The 12,448-nt window shown below is 36.0% G+C and overlaps 1 protein-coding gene across 2 annotated transcripts in view; it reads right to left on the bottom strand.

Annotated features, from left to right (window-relative positions):
* Positions 1 to 12,448, bottom strand: part of LOC126811161 (spondin-1) — a 247,248-nt gene that overhangs the window by 175,816 nt on the left and 58,984 nt on the right. The window lies entirely within an intron of this gene.

The following is a 12,448-nucleotide window of genomic DNA, read 5'->3' as shown; positions in this document are numbered from 1 at the left end:
AATGAACATTCTAAAATCAGTTCTCGATGTCAGGTTCTCCATAGTCTTCAGCACCATTTGTAATGAAAAGGCTTGATGAACACCTAACAAAGAAAACATATCCCACAAGTCAATGCAGAACAACTTCTGTTCTGTTAATTTTAATAATTTGGCATTTTCCAAATTCGATCTGGATTATTGCCTTTGTTATACATTTACTTCTTCAAAAATACATTTAAAAAATTCCATTTCTTCAACATACACAGTTTGACATTTCTTAAAAGTATAGGTAATTATATTTTGTGCAATGGTATACATGTAGTTGAATAATACCTATTTGTTCCTAAATTGTTAGTTTTAACCTTTTTAGTGTTGTCTTATCTGGATTATCGACCTTTTTAACTTATGATGTCAAGTGACAAGCTACCACCTTTACATAATATCATACAGATGACCGCCCTAAGGTCTAGTCACATTTTTTTCGATGCTTCCTTGTATCCTTGTACTCAGTATTGTTTTATTCTATTTTATAGAAATAAGGACTTACAATAAATACACTTGAATTTTTTCACACGCTTACAATATTTTGATACCTACATGTATTTCTGACTACTACATGTACATGTACACATGGCATTTAATTTTACTTGGCTTATTCATAAAGGTTTTTTCCTTCAATGTGCCTACACTGAGATTTCTTGTAGCACATAGCATCATGACTCACTCTATAATACAACGTTCGGGAAATATTCCCCGTTTTCTTGACTTGCTTCTCGTATTGTTAGTTTGTTTTTCATTTTGAGTGAAGTCTGTATAGGCTTGTGACTATACAGCCAAGTAGAGGCTTATGGCCATCAGATCCATACACTTTAATTGAAATGAAATAAAATGAGGTTTTACGTCCTACTGTTCTGCTCCGACAGGGCAGATGAAGACGGGCATACACCATATAGTGTGCTGTGAGGGAAATTTTGCACGGGCAGCGGCGCTATGGTTTACTCTTATATCGAATTCCAATTGCCAAGGGAACTTTAATGCGCACGCCAATGTGTACACAGAACCTCGGTTTTTCATCCCATACGTAATCTCTTGCCAGGCCCTCAATCCTGCACCACTGACAAGGATGAACCACGCCAGAAAATCCAGATGAACTTTCTCAGCCAACGCAGGGATCGAAAACTGGACCTCCAGGTTAGTGAGCCAACATCTTACCCACTGAGCCACCGTGTCTCCCCACTTTAATTGATATTTGTTGTTTATATCTTGCAATGTCTGTGTAGTCTTATCATGTTTGTTTTGCTTGTTGTGCGGTACAACGGCACTTACTATTGTAGTAGGGATTCCTTTTGGAACTGTGAATTTTAGCCATTTAAAAGCAGAAATAGTAGCCTACATTGTACAAGCATAATAAGCCCCTGTGTGATGAGATAAATATGGCAACTGTGTTTATTTACATTTGTTAATCCTTTTTAGGTAAGACTATATCTGGACATTTTTATTTGTTTAAATGAGTGAGACAAAAATGCTGATGTTTCAAAAATAACCTATCTGCAGAAAGATAGTTATGAGGACATCTGCATTCCAGTGTCTACATCGTTAATTAATGGCTTTGGAAATGGATTGAAAGTAACATGTTTATATCTGCTATCACTCTTGCAAGTTCCCAAGAGTCAAATGATGTGTTTGATAACAATAAGAGAACTCTAACTTGTTGAAAAGCACAGATCCATGGACGGACAGATGGGGATGAGGACATAAAAATATGGGCGTAATTATTGGCGGACTGATATGGCGAAGCCATAATATGCACCCAGTTAAATGTGAAATCGGTTTATATACATTCATACTACATTAACATATGCTTTTGACCCATTTTTGTCTATTTTAGGGCTCCAAATACTAGAGCAATAAGCCCTTTCAGAGTTGCATCGGTGCATCGGTAATTAATTATGATTATCCCATAAATATACAAGTTTATTGATTTTTCATAACTGGTCCAGTAAACTTCAGAAAAAGGCCACATGAAGACTCAGGCCCCATTCAGTTCATGCTCCAAGTGATTAGCCAATTTACTGTAATTTTCAATTACTGTTTCTGTTGAATGGGGTTTACTAACCCTAGCCTACATGTATTTCATACTTACATATACCTCTATTGACCCAATTCTGGCCTTCAAAACAGATCAAGAACCCCATGAGCTAAACTTAAAATTATTTCTAATTGCATGTGTGATGTGCATGTTACAAACATACAACATGTACTGTGTAAGCTGCCAAAAATAAAACCTCTTTTTTGTAATTATGCACAAACTACATGTACTTAAACTATGGGTATCAAAAACTTTTCCTACATTACATCTGGTTCAATAAAATCCATTGTACAATCAAATATTGCAACAAATAAATAAGTTATCTCTTGAAAATTCAACATATTTACTTGTATTGTCGACACAATAAAGGAATTACTTATCACAATCATGTATTGTACGAAACCAATGACAGCTGTTACAGGGTGGATAAAATTTTACCATGTGTTGCAATCAAAACAAATCACACTCATTTTGAACGTTGAGTTTGTACAACGAAAACAAGCGGTTGCCATGCAAGTTATGCCCACATTTTGCAAGGGATGGATAGAGAAAAAGCTGAACAACACCCCAACAGTGAGGCTGATGTACCCCGCTGAAATCCCAAAATAAATAGATGACACATATTAATTAATAGCACATTTATTTTTTTCAAAATTATCAAGCAATCATCTTTACACTAAGTTTCATCACTCTCTATCGGATAGAATCAAAGTTATCTTGTCCCAAAGCATCGACCAATGAAATTGCTTAGCTCTGCTTAGCTTTAGCTCGAAATGTTAATCACTGAACTCAGTCAAGATATTCACCTAATGAACATCTACATTAAGTTCAAACATTCTACCTTAATTAAAAGCAGAGTTGTTATGTTCCGAAGTCTTGACCAATCAAATTGCTTATCGCTCCTTAGTCATCATCAAACTTAATCAAGGTAATTATATAATGAATCTATACTCAGCGTTTCATCACTCTCACTTAATTAAAACTAAAGTTATCAACCAATCAGATTGCTTATCTCAGCTTACCGTAAGCAGACAATGTTCATCATAGAACTCCATCAAGGCATTCACCTAATGAACGCCTACACAAAGTTTGAACATTCTAGCTCAATTAGAAGGAGAGTTATTGTGATCAAATTGCTTATCGCTCTGCTTACCCTGAGCAGAAAATGCTCATTATCGAACTTAGTCAAGGTATTGATGTAATGAAACTATACACCAAGTTTCACCATTCTCACTTAATTAGAACCAAAGTTATTGTGTACCAAAGCATCAACCAATCAAATTGCTGATCTCTGCTACCCCTAACTATATCAAGGCATTGACCTAATAAATACCTAGCTCAATATGAAAGAAAGTAATTGTGTCCCAAAAAGTGTGACGGACGGATGGACGGACGGATGGACGGACAGACAAACCCATTTTAATAGTCCCCTGCTTTCTTCGAAAGGTGGGGAACAAAAATGCAGCTTGTGGTAGAATCATGGATTATAATCCAGGAAGTTACAGTCTGATGCAAGAATATTGAAATGAACCAAGATCTTTTGGATAAAAACATATATTTTACGTTTCATCAAGATCGGATCAAAATTATGACCTCTCAAAGTTCCACAACCTTGGTAATACATACATGTACTTTTACACTATTTGCGTACAAGTAGCAGCCATTTTGTCGGGTAGTTTCGTCTCATTTTCACGAAATTCAAACTTCACCATGATTAGGGTGTTAAGGTGATATATTTAAACGTATTTTTAAATTAGGCAAAAATTGTGACCTATAGAGGTTCCACAAGGTAAAAGATAGGTTGCCAGGCAACTATACATACGCCCACAGCAGCTAAATCGTCCGAGCGGTCGACAAGAGTTGTCGTATATTTGTTCTTTTGTAGGTAATTAGGCGGCATTTAATAGACAATTTCATAATTTTTATAATTTTCGTCGTTTGAGGGTTCACAAGGTTCTAAAAACTAAAAGATGGGCTGTAACTCTGGAAGTAATCTACTTTTTCGTTTTACTAATTCAAATAATACATATCAATTTCATACAGATCGGATGATAACTTTTGTCGTTCGAACGTTCACAAGGTTCAAAGTAAAACAAGGGCCATAACTCTAGAAGTAATTGAAAGAAATTGCTGACATTCAATAGGCTTCTTCATTTCACTAATTTAAATGATGCATATGAATTTCATAAAGATTGGATGATAACTTTTGTCATTCAAGCGTTCACAAGATTCAACAATGTGGAACAAAGGCCATAACTCCAGATGTAATTAACGGAAATTTGCTGAAACTCAATAGGCTTGTTCGTTTTACTAATTTAAATGATACCTATAAATTTCATACAGATCGGATAATAACTTTTGTCGTTAAAGCATTCACAAGGTACAACAAAGTGAAAAAAGGGCCATTACTCATGGTGTAATTAACAGAAATTGTTGAAATTCAATAGGCATCTTCGTTGCACTAATTTAAATGATGCATATCAATTTCAAACAGATCGGTTGATAATTGTTGTCATTAGAGCGTTCAAAAGATTCAACAAAGTGAAACAAGGGCCATAACTCTAGATGTAATTAACGGAAATTGCTGAAATTCAATAAGCTTTTTTGTTTTACTAATCTAAATGATGCATATAAATTTCATCCAGATCGGATAATAACTTTTGTCGTTAGAGCATAAACAAGGTACAACAAAGTGAAACAAGGGCCATAACTCACGGCGTAATTAAAGGAAATTGCTGAAATTCAATAGGATTCTTTGTTTCACTAATTAAAATGGTGCATATCAATTTCAAACAGATCGGATGATAACTGTTGTCATTAGAGCGTTCACAAGATTCAACAAAGTGAAACAAGGGCCATAACTCTAGATGTAATTAACTGAAATTGCTGAAATTCAATAGGTTTCTTTGTTTTACTAATCTAAATGATGCATATAAATTTCATACAGATCGGATAATAACTTTTGTCGTTAGAGCATTCACAAGGTACAACAAAGTGAAACAAGGGCCATAAATCACGGCGTAATTAACGGAAATTGCTCAAATTCAAAAGGCTTCTTCGTTTCACTAATTTTAATGATGCGTATCAATTTCAAACAGATCGGATGATAACTGTTGTCATTAGAGCGTTCACAAGATTCAACAAAGTGAAACAAAGGCCATAACTCTAGATGTAATTAACGGAAATTGCTGAAATTCAATAGGATTCTTTGTTTTACTAATTTAAATGATGCATATAAATTTCATATAGATCGGTTGATAACTTTTGTCGTTAGAGCGTTCACAAGGTGCAACAAAGTGAAACAAGGGCCATAACTCCAGACGAAATTAACGGAAAATATTGAAATTAAATAGGCTTCTTTATCTCACTAATGCAAACAGCATATTTCAAAACAATCAGATAATAAATGTAGTCTGTAGAGTGTTCACAAGAAATTGTGGACGACGGAGAGACGGACGAACTGACGGACGGGGGCGACGGCAATATACGACCACATTTCCATGTGGGCGTATAAAAACATGATTTTTCGTACAATCAGGGGCCATAATCCGGGACGTTACGGTCCGATATGCACATAAATCGAAAGAAACCAAGATCGTTGCATTATAAACATACATTTTAAGTTTCATCAAAATCGGATAAAAATTGTGACTTCTCTAGAGGGTCCATAACATTTGCATTACAAACTTTTAGACTATTTGCGTACAAGGAGCGACCATTTTGTCTGACAGTTTCGATCTGATTTTCACGAAATTCAAACATATCTATTTTTAGGGTGTAATGGTGATATATATTCCACATGGTTGTTAAATCGGATAAAAATTGTGACCTTTTTCCTCTCACCTCGTTAATCTTCCAAGAAATCAAATTCGACTGAGGTCATTTCCACACCATGTAAACTTTCTAAGCGCTTTCTAACCTCTGTATCGTCACAGTTAGATATCAAACAGTTGAGAATATTCAGTGTTAAATAGTTTAATGACCTTTAACACTGTGTATAAATTTAAAGTCAATCGGATATTGACTTTAGCCTCTAGAGCATTTACAAGATTTTTTGAAGTGATCAAGGGCCATAACTCTGGCAATAATTATTGAAAATGGCTGAAAATGAATAAACTTCTTCGTCTCATGACCTTAAACACTGTGTATAAATTTAAACACAATTGGATATTAACTTTAGCCTCTAGAGCGTCCACAAGATTTTTCAAAGTGATCAAGGGCCATAACTCTGGCAGTAATTATCAGAAATTGCTGAAAATCAATAGGCTTCTTCGTCTCATGACCTTAAACACTGTGTATTAATTTAAAGTCAATCGGATATTAACTTTGACCTCTAGAGCGTCCATAAGATTTTTTGAGGTGATCAAGGGCCATAACTCTGGCAGTAATTATCAGATATCGCTGAAAATCAATAGGCTTCTTCGTCTCATGACCTTAAACACAGTGTATAAATTTAAAGTCAATCGGATATTAACTTTGGCCTCTAGAGCGTCCACAAGATATTTTGAAGTGATCAAGGGCCATAACTCTGGCAGTAATTATCAGATATCGCTGAAAATCAATAGGCTTCTTCGTCTCATGACCTTAAACACAGTGTATAAATTTAAAGTCAATCGGATATTAACTTTGGCCTCTAGAGCGTCCACAAGATATTTTGAAGTGATCAAGGGCCATAACTCTGGCAGTAATTATCAGAAATCGCTGAAAATCAATAGGCTTCTTCGTCGCATGACCTTAAACACTGTGTATAAATTTAAAATCAATCGGATATTAACTTTAGCCTCTAGAGCGTCCACAAGCAATTGTGGACGCCGGACCGACGGACGGGGGCGACAACAATATACGACCCCATTTCAATGTGGGCGTATAAAAATTGTAAGTTGTTCATTGTTTGCATACATTTTGGCCCACGTTATGCATGTATATAGTGCATTAGAAAAAGAATCCGACCTTAGCTTCCTCACCAACGGTTAACATACATGTACCTTGTATTCAACTGAAATAAATTACTTTTTTTTTCAACATGCTTAAATCCGGATAATATCGGCACTCAGGCGATTCAACGTGTTCCACCGCGATACACTGTAATACACCGCGAAACACCCTATTTCGTGGTGATTTGGCTAGCTGGCGTTTGCTAGCGATTCTCCAAGATTCCGATACGGAACAGGGAGTTTTTCCGCCATGTTCGGCGATTCTAGCCCCAAACTCCAGCCGCGTAGTGTAGTATATACTATACGTTACAAAATAACCACTGTTCTGAAAACACATACGCCAAAACTAGAGCTGCATTATTTTTAGAACGTCCACTTTGACCAGCCCTTTTTTGAAAGGTAGAGTCCACTAGCAAATCCAGTTGTTTCTATATACAGTTCCTCCCCTAACTGTTTTCGCACCAAAGTGCAGGTTTCTTTAAGTTTTGACGGTATTACTTTAGTTTGCAAGCACAAAATATGTGAGAATATAGACAAATATAGGTGAGAATATAGACAAATATAGGTGAGTATGTAGATAAGTACACATAAAATGTTTTATAGACAAGAAAATGTAACGGTAAATGTTAGACAGGTAGCTAACAACTGAAAAAATATCACCATGTATAGGGTGACCCATGTACTCTACAGAAATACAGTCCACCGCTGATAGTTCGAGACTACCACTGAAGCGTGCAAATTCGCCGTGCCGAGACCAACTTTCTGACAGTATGATACTATAAATAGCCATGGCACGTGCAATTCTCTACAAATCTATCAACTATTACAGCCGTAAAAAAATTATTGTTGACGATTTTGAATAGCAGTGAAATTAAGATTCTTGGTTATTACAGCAGATTTAGAAATTACGTTCGTTTCATTTTTTAAATCGCTTTATCATTAACTGTACCGTTAAGAGCGGCATCTTTTGGTTTAGTACAAATAATATCTCTGAATCACTCGGGTTAGACAGGAACATGATACTAGCAGTAGTTTCATTTTACTTTTACAAGGTTCTTTAAACGATTGTTGAGCTACCTAACGTGCTTATTTCTAAATTCAATTTCTTGTTCTACAGTACGCTTCAGGCGGAAGTATGAAAATAGTCCTTGTGGGCGTTTTTTCCGCTCAAAAATCGCGGTGTTTTACCCATATACACTCCGCGGAATTAGAGACGTTCTGGGCGGAAAAAAGTCCGCGAAAATATAAAATTCGCGGTGGATTATCGCCCGCGAAAATATTGAATTCGCGGCGGATTATAGTCGGTGGAAATATCAAATTCGCGACGGATTATAGTCCATAGTGATTTGAAATAGAGTAATTTAGTCCATATTGCCACAACGTTATTAGAAAGAAACAAGTATATTAGTCGTTTTAGTTCACCGGTAATTCATATATTCATAATACTCTTTTCAAATTCCGTTTTGATTATGAACTAAAGTGTACCAATGTATTATTGTATTCATATCCTAAAATGTCCGTTATGTTCTATTCATTTATAATGTACATCTACATCGGTATTTAATTCGTGAATCACACCATAAAGCACAGACACATAGCAATTTTCTATGTCATTAGTTGATCCGACAAGCAGACAATGAAACCATGTTTCGTGAATTCTGATAACAATGTCTGAAAATGGACGACAATAAACATATATAGAAGGCAGCGATTTGCAGCGATTTTAATTATGAACAACAATTTAACGATATTCGTAGAAATAAACGAATTAGCATAAATTGCTAGGAAGGAATATTTTCTCCTTTAACGGTAATTCATTTAAAATGACGATTCGGCTCCCAACGTTCAATATATACATGTACTTTATGTCCCCAAAATTAAAAGTCATATTGGATAGAAGCTGGAAGATTGTTTACTTATTTCAGTTTCGTATTTGACTTTACAGATTCCCCATTCCCCACATTGCAAAACAGATCAACACGTCAAATCGTTTCAGTTACAGGTATAAGGCTTAAAAATATCATGTCTTAAATAGCCCCTTCAAATATTTCTTTTTATACTTTAACTTATAAATGCAACACACAAACTGCTTACCGTATTTATACAGTTGACGATAAATATCCTAAATAATAATCCGGTTCGGTTTCTTTCCAATAATTATCAATGAACATATCGAAGAACCTTTAATAAAACACCTAACAACCAGATCTTATGAATGGGATCTTGTCCGGACAGAACTTAGATTAATAGTAACTGATCAAAGAGAGAACATCAAACAGAACAAAGGAAATTGCCTCACAAAAAAGCATGCGTTAGTTATAAGGGATGATTTGTCTGCCAAATTAAAAATATTATCACCGACAGGGGTTCACTAGTCCGCCGCTATAAGAAATACTATAATGTGGGTATCAATAAACCTGACCCTAACTCAACCCTAATGATAGATATCGGTGGACTAATGAACCCTAACCTTGTTGTTCTTAGCGTTTAACGTCCGCTTCCACCGAAGGTGATATCGCAGACAAGTTCATTTTAATGATCTTAGCGCACGCGCAGGGGTCTTTGCTGTGGGAGGAAACCGGAGTACCCGGAGTAAACCCACGAGGTTGAGAAGGCGCCCCTATCTCCAAGCCACATACGCTCACACCTGGGATCGAAACCACAGCCGCAAGCCAGAGGTGACCGGCCAACTAGAGGTCGAAGCGTGACACTCTAGACCACTAGGCCATCCCAACCCCCCTGAACCCTAACCCAACCCTAACCCTAAATAAAGATATCGGAACCCTAACCTAACCCTAATTCATCGTAGCCTGTTAGTAATTTAGCCGTGACAACCGCACCTATTTAGTGTAAAAATCCAGTTTGTTCGCGTCCCAATTGTAATTATTCTTTATTAATGAGGTCAACTATTTTGGGTAATGATTACTTACTGACAATTCAGAATGAAAGTATTGTCTACAAGACTACGACATGGTAACAATTTGTTGTTAAAGGGGCTTCTATTATAGTCAATTATCAATTCCCTTTGATGACACGTGCGAATTCACACAATTTGGAAACTTGATTGACAGTATGCATTGACTCAGACTCTTTGGTGCCGAAATGAATAGGTCATCATGGTATTCTGTACATGTTTGCGTCAAGGTTGACGTTGACTTCTGGCGAGGTGTGCATTTAATTCATTTGTGATTTAAATCCGAAGATATAATACTTCAGGTTTGATTTACCGATTTACAATGCATTGTGAAACTTATTTGTCAGAATGGGAATGGATATTTTAATGGACAAAACCTTTCGCCCACGGTAAGGCCAACATCTATGTGTATAAATTTTGAAATTTTCGTAATTTGAACGAGTTTGAATGTCTTAAAAATGTCGAACATATTGATGAAGTAATGAATCGTACAGCCATAACTCTGTTTATTATATTATATAAAAGCCTGCCAATTTTTGATATTTGTTATATTTTCAATGTAAGACAGCAAAATATGCATGTCTAACCGTGTTAAATTAACAATCTTTTTTTTGCATGCCGTATTAGCTGATATTCGACTACGATATGATGACTGCGGTGCAATTGCACTATAAATAAACCTAGCTATTTTAAAACATTTACATGTACGGGTGTGCTGACTGTAAATGCATGGAAAGTCCGACTTAAAGGGGCACGGTGCGATATAAGGGATGGTTTTTGTGCCAAATTAAAAAAAATATCACCACCGGTTCAACGAATGATTTTAACAGAATATGTCACCTGCGAATATGATGATTAAGTATTCTTTTCACACGGCGCATACGCTAAACATTAAGTCTGTACCGATTCAAAAATTGAATTATCTTTTATATCCACATTTTTAAATCCCGAGTTTTATCGTAAATAAAATTAATAGAAAGTATTGTTTACAAGAATACGACATGGTAACAATTTGTTGTTAAAGGGGCTTCTATTTTAGTCAATTATCAATTCCTTTTGATGACACGTGTGAATTCACGTAATTAATTAGGAATCTTGACTGACAGTATGCATTGACCCAGACTCTTTGGTGCCGAAATCAAGGTATTATCCGACTGATACACGTGTTCAGCAAGGTTGACGGTGACTTCTGGCTATGTGTGCTTGAAAACAGAAGATGAAGGCATATATTACTTGTTCGGGTGTGATTTATCAATTTAAAATGCATTGTGTGACATATTTGTCCGAATGGAAATGGCTATTTCGATGGACAAAACTTTCGCTAACGGTAAGACCAGCATCTATGTGTGTAAACTTTGAAATTTTCGTAATTTGAATGAGTTTGAAATAGAAGATCGATGCAAGTCTTAAAAATGTCGAACATATTGATGAAGTAATGTACGGTACAGCCATAATTCTGTTAATTTTATTATTTAAAAGCCTGTTTGATTTATGTTATTTTTCAATATAAGCCAGTAAAATCTGCGTGTCTAACCGTGTTAAATTAACAATCTTTCTTTTGGCATGCCGATATTCGACTACGATATCACTGCCGTGGAATCGCACGATAAATAAACCCATTTCAAACCAGCTATGGATGTGCCGACTGTACATGCGTGGAAAGTCCGACTTTTTAAAATTTCGCGGTGGGCGGCGGTTTAAAATAATCGCGGAGGTCGGCGGTTTATTTAAATTCGCGGAGGAATTTTAGAGCGGAATTTTGAGCGTGGCCAGAGCGGATTGATTAACTGACGTCCGCGATTTTTCATTTCCGCCCAGGTCGGACCTCGGGGAAATTTAGAACTTCCGCTTGAAGTGTACTGTACCTTTCCGTTATGTTTCGTAAAAAAAGTAGTCTTGATTATCCCGACCTGTCAATCAGACGTAGAATGGTCGATAGACTGGTTAAGCGAGACTAATTTCAAAACAAGGGCACGTAACCTATCTTTTACTCAAAAGTGTCTGGATGTTATGGACGACACTTGGAACCAGTTTTCAGTCTATTATTTATAGATGATTAATGGTCATAGCTTATTAAGTACAACATGATCGTTTATTTAGTGACTATAATTGTGTGAAACTGATTTGAGGCTTGGCATATATATAAATATTGTGGCGTAATTGTCGAGATATATGGACATATATGGAGATATTTATTTATGGTGGGTCACCCTACCATGTATGAAATTTTTGGAAATATTGCCACCATCTTGGATTTACACTATTTTGGATTTTCAAATCTTAAATTTAACATCACCAATGAACTTGGCGACCCCGAAAACCCAAATATAGAGTCAAGATGAGGTATATACAGGGAAAAATAATGAAGATTTTTCATGAAATCTAAATTATCACCCACAGTTTAACCACCACTATCTTCAGAGGGTGTGTACAGGGGAGTTAGCGGGAGTCAGAAATTTTTTTAAAAAATATGTTAATACATGGGTACGGTAATTACAACTTTTGGAGGGGGCCCCGAAAAAATTCATATTT

Source organism: Patella vulgata, chromosome 2 (assembly GCF_932274485.2).
Source record: "Patella vulgata chromosome 2, xgPatVulg1.2, whole genome shotgun sequence".
Classification (NCBI taxonomy): Eukaryota; Metazoa; Mollusca; class Gastropoda; family Patellidae; genus Patella; species Patella vulgata.
The sequence above is the reverse complement of the archived record's forward strand: the minus strand, read 5'-3'. Positions and strand labels throughout refer to the sequence as shown.